Source organism: Ceratosolen solmsi, unplaced genomic scaffold (genome assembly GCF_000503995.2).
Source record: "Ceratosolen solmsi marchali unplaced genomic scaffold, CerSol_1.0 scaffold11, whole genome shotgun sequence".
NCBI lineage: Eukaryota > Metazoa > Arthropoda > Insecta > Hymenoptera > Agaonidae > Ceratosolen > Ceratosolen solmsi.
This window is the reverse complement of record NW_011948416.1, coordinates 9,232,530-9,238,667: the sequence shown is the minus strand read 5'-3', so window position 1 is coordinate 9,238,667 and position 6,138 is coordinate 9,232,530.

The following is a 6,138-nucleotide window of genomic DNA, read 5'->3' as shown; positions in this document are numbered from 1 at the left end:
TCAATTATACAATACACAATCGTCTATTAATATTATATTGAAAATACCTCCCGAACAAATTTTTATTTTTCACTTCGCGCCGATCTTTTTCTCTCCTCTTTTTGAAAGATTATTCTCCAAGGCCGAAAATCATTGTGCAAATGCCTTCAGAATTTTGAGGATAATTTAATAAATCTCGTGTAACTGCACCCGCGCTCCTACACCTGCGAAGCCCATTTTATCTGGAAGCAAATCATTGCAACTCACTACTCGATCCTCTTTGGAAGTACCACAGTAATTCGCTCGCGGACCCATAAATTTGGACACCGTACGAATCTCGTTCTCGCCGAGTGCGCGCAAATCCTGTCTGCGATCAATGTCCGAAAGCACTTTTCCACACAACACGAGGTACTCTCTTGATTTCGTTGAAGCTATTTCTTTGTTTGTTTGTTTTTATTTATGTAAATATTTTTCGTCGGTGAATTTCTGCTTTTTCAACGGTTTTTGTAAGCAAGGAGGATTTGGGGATTGCACGTCTTTTTTTCTTTATTCTTTTTTGTATTTCTGAACATGTGGTTTTACGCGCGAATTATGTACCGCGAATCTAAAAGTTTTTTAAATGTTTATATTTATAGCATTCGTTATTTCATTAAATTTTTATAGTTGACTTTACACTTGTATTATTGTAATACCCCCGATCGTTATTTTAAATTTAATTATCGCACAATCAAGCTAATTCTGATAAAGAAGTAGATAATTTTAAAAGACGAAATTTGGAATCTTAAAGTTAGATAGTAGAGACACTTAATTCTGATATTGATAGCTGTCAGAAATATCTAGGACCAATTTGCATTTTATTTTTAAGCGATTATTTCTTAACTTTCATATTATTGCATAATGAATTTTCATTAAGAATTCTATATGAAAATATATTTCCATTAAATATATTTTTTTTCAGGTATATGTACTATAGGAACAAAATTACAAAAAAAAAAAAAATACATATGAAATGTATATATAATATTTCTTATAGAAAATCAATTAAAAAAAAAACAAAATTTTACTTATTCAACTGCTTAATTAAATTTTTAGTTACGCTTTACTTAATATAATTAATGTGCTCGTGTAAATGTACTGTTAATTTAGAAGACTTTTGTTTGGTTTAATTTAACATGCACTGCTTTTGCACAAATTTACTTAACACGGGTTTCATTGTGTTGATGTACCCGAAGATGAAATAAAGATTTAAAAAATTTAATATTTTAACATTCAGAAATTATTTTAGATGTAGATGCATGAATTTACTACTGCAAAAATTCTAAATAAATACAATAAAATATTTAAAAAATTTCAAGTTCTCTTATTTTACCTCTAGTAGTAATATTAAATTTTATATTTTTAATATGCTTGTAGCAAATTTTGCACCAACGCTTTCAATTCCTTAATTAAATTATTTTCTTACATATGCAATTCTATTAAGAGTAAAATATAGTATTTACCTTCTTAATAATAATGTTAAATGTTGTTTTTTACACATAATTCTTTGTATATTATCAGAAAATGAAAATTTTCTAAAAGAAACAATTTTAAATTTGGACAGCATTTTCAATAATAATGAGATAATCATAAATTTCGATAAACCACAAAAGAATTGCGTAAAGATTCTTTTTTTTTTCTGTAATATAAATTGATGTTAACATACTTAAGATAACAATTATATCATACCAAAATATTCAGTATATTAATAAATTTTAATATACCTAAATGTTATATATTTATGCTAATAAGATTATAAAAATTTTTTGTTATATGAAAAATATTTCTTAATGACTGTTATAATAGAGGATATTATACAATAGGAATTTCTATTTTTGTTACGTTTTTGACATATAATCAATTATTATTATAAAATATAATATGAATTTGTATTTGTTATTATAAATTTCAATGTACTAATTGTGACAAAACATAATGATAAAAATCATTAATCAAGGAATAAAGTTATATGTATATGAATATGTATTAAAATATTATTATTATTATATATATATGTATATATATATATATATATATATATATATATGTCAAAATTTAAGAAAATAGATAAAACATATTCACTTAGAGTTAATTTATATTTTTCCTAGAATATTGACGCTGAAAGTAATTTAATAAATTTGAATTATTTTATATAATATTATGATATACTTTTAATAAATAATTAATTATATAATATTACAATAAATATACGATATTACTAATCATAATCATAATTAAAAATCTGGAATAATTATTGGCTGATTAAATATATAAATTAGAAAACGATATGTAATACGGTAACTGCTTATGCATTTAAATAAAATCCTTAACAATATTATTGCCTCATTTTGATTAATTATTTCAGTTGTTATCCCATATATTAATTTAAGAAGAATATTTTGTGTACGTTGATCCCTATGAATTATAATAATGATATATTATAGCTATTTAGACTAAATATTATTAGGTAAAGACATTTTCTTTTGCCAAAAGTTGCTGACATTTATTTACGCATATATATGCACAGTGTTAAAAGGAAGCATATAAAAGTCATTTATAGTGCTTTTTAATTATACGAATACTCCAATAAAGATTGTATTTATTTTTAAGGTAGTGGTGAAGATAATTCGATCACATGGTTCAAAGAACGAATAAACTAATTTTATTTATATGTAATTAAATTTTAGATAATATTAATAAAACATAATATTAATAAAACTATTAGAATTTAGAAATATAAATATAATATATAAAACATAACCACAGGTGATAAGAGGGTAAATAAAAACCAACCAGCAAAAACCAAAATGCACGTAATAGTACAATTACGCGTTTCATCGTTTTTTTCGATCGGAAACTCAAGGATACAATACGGGACTTTTGACATTACGTTGTGATTTGCATATTTTACGACCGCAGTATCATCGAGCACATTAGTTTCAATGGACAAAAGTTGAAATCGTACGGGCCTTTGTCGTAGCTTTCGGAGTTTCGGTCATTTATCTCTCTACTGCGATGTTCCGAAATCTAAACCATCCCCCGTCGTCAATTTTAACATACAGTCGATTACATTGATTGTACATAAGAGGAATGGATGTGAGTTACAGCTGATGTATGGAGCTATAGTTAGTTGTCTTGAGAGTTTGTTCCCTCTTAAGAGTGATGAAAGCCTTTAATGCGAATTCTTGAATGATAACAATCGATACATTTAAAATGGATCAAGTTATTTTAATTTTTATACACGTGGGTGATTAAATAATACTCAGATTTTGTTTATGCTTAATTTGGTTAATTAGATCGTTACACTAACGGATAATTCTAAATACATTATAAGTTTTAAATTTCTTTTTTATATGCTGATTATATATAATATGTATGTTGCATTAAATCGAATGCTTTTGCTATTTTTAATAGTGTTTAATTCATATTCTATACGTATTCTGCTAATTCATTTTATCGTTCCTTCATCAGTATAACCATGTTTAAACATTCAAACAAAAATGTCCTTAGTATTCGTATTAATTCATAATATGATTGTCAAATTTTCGTATACCTTTATTTAATAGTACAGGTAAAGTATAAACATTATATTGTAAATAGATAATTATAAAGTATATTTAAATTGGTGCAACGAATAACAAAAATTTACGCTAAATTGTGACCATTATTGTCGACGACTACTCTAAATACCATTTCATAAATTAAAATGAATGTCAACATTAATTTATTAAATGTGAAAATAATATAAATATAATCTGCAGTTTGAAATATTTACAGAGTTGAGAGTAATGCTATTAAATTAGAATTTTTCAGTGAACCTTCCGCTTATATGGGATCCTGGGATCCTATATCAATAACAGTTCCCATTCTACTTGGTTAAATTAATATTTATTTTAGTTGTTAAAAGCATTTGAATTCCCCTAAATAAAAATACTTGAAGTGTATCATGTTTCAATTTTTATATTTTTTTGGCAATATAAAGGAGATTAATAATAAGCATAAAAACTTGTAAAATAATTTGTTTCGCATTATAAAAAAAGCGAATAATTTATTGTTATTATTGAGAATGTATAATTATTGTAATTAATGTGATATTATTTTTGGTGTTTTTAAATTCAAAGAAACCATTTTAAACGAAGGGATCACGTAGAGATTGTCTTGGTGAATCGTAGTGACGTTATCTTAAGAAGTAATTTGAATTTAATTTTAAGTTATTGAAACTTTATTTTTCAATTGAGTAACTATCAGTAAGAGGAAAACTAATTTTTTCGCCTTTGAAAGAGTCTTTATTTTGCAGCGCGAGATTAAAATATCGATTAAAAAAAAAAAAAAAAAAAAAAAAAAAATTTTAATATCATGTTTTTGAAATTAATTAATTTAAGTACTAATCGGTCGGTATTCTTAAATTCGGTAAAATTAGATAATTTTCACACAGAGAAAAATAATAATTAATAATTATTTAAAATGTAAAACAAAATATTTGTAGACATTAGCGAGGCATGATAGTCATATATTTTATATTTTGTAGAAATAACAGTCGGTAATCGAATTTTCAGAATAGTAGGTTAATTTATCAATACGTTGATGTATCTAATGAAAAATAACGAAAGATAATGAAAAATAATATTCCTAAATTTTCTCACTTCATCTGTATTTTATTATTTTATTATCTTGAAATTATTCTAGCTTATATATAATAATAAGTTTAAAAAATTCTCTTCACTTAGCATATGATAATATACAAATATACTAAATTACATACGTTATGAGATAGAGAATTTTATAATTTCGTCAATGTCTGTCAATATAATTAAGTACCGTCAACCGAGGTTGGCTCAACACGTGGTTAAAATGGCAATTGTTAGAGCAACCTTGAAAAATCGATTTAGACCTAGAAAAACCAAAGTTCTTGGATCGACTAGATGAATCTCAGAAGACCATATTAAATTCAAATTAATGTTAGGAATGTAAATTTCAGTATTTTCAAGAGATCTGAAGATGTTTAGGAGAATGAGAAATTCTTTTCCTTCAACTGACGCGAAGTTTGAGCAACTATAATGACAGAAAGAAAAAAAGAAAAAGAAAAAAATAAAAACGAAAGGAATACAATTACAATTGTAAGGACAATAACAGTGAGAGTAAGAATGAAAGTATTTCGGTTGCTTGGTATATCTAATGGATAGTCATTTTTTTTAGAATGCAGATAATTTCCGGTTGCTTGCGACGCCGCTGTCACTTTTCCTTATCTTTTTGATGAAAATGCCTGGCTCGACGCTTTTTTGTGCTCATGTCTCGACATCCAGACACTATCAGTTATAAAAGCCTCGCGATGGTCTCGTTTACAACGCACTTACCCCAATTGGGTGTCACTCATACCTATACTTCAAGAGATATGATACTTAATACATGAGAGAGTAGCCTCCGACCCATCTTTGTTATAAATTCCATACGTAGAACCAGTCGAACTTTTTTTTAAACGCTGTAACTACTATAACCATCCTTCTTCCATGTGTTATTATTGTAACTTATTATTAGAAATCAAAGTAAAGTAGTAATTTCGAATGTTAAATTATCACTATTCACATTTATGTCTATGCTTGTATCAATGTGCTTTACATATAAATTTTGAATCGAATGCAAATAAATGAAATTTTTTGACATTAATAATGTTGATGATGTACGATTTTCTATTTTATTTATTTTTCTTTTTTTTTTATACCGGCAAATGTTATGCTTACATTTGCAAACGATCTTTAAAATTTTGCAGATATTTTGAAAAATCTGGTAGATTATTTTACAAAATAGTGAAAAGTTCTATATAAAGTTGAGAAACTGTTCGTTCAATTATTATTATTATTTACAAAAAATTTTTATGACAAAGAAATATGTAATATTTCATAATGATTTAACGATAATTTTTGTATATTTTAATTTAAGTAATTATTAAACTATTCCCATTCCCATAAGTAACGCGCTTACACATATTCACGTTCATTTGACAATCTGGAGTGATTCATGATTTGTACACGTAAGATCTTGAAGGTTTTCATGCTTCTTTACCTGAGCTTTTTTTTTTTTTTTTTTTTTTTTTAACTGCAAAAGCTTCAAGAGCCCAACGAATAT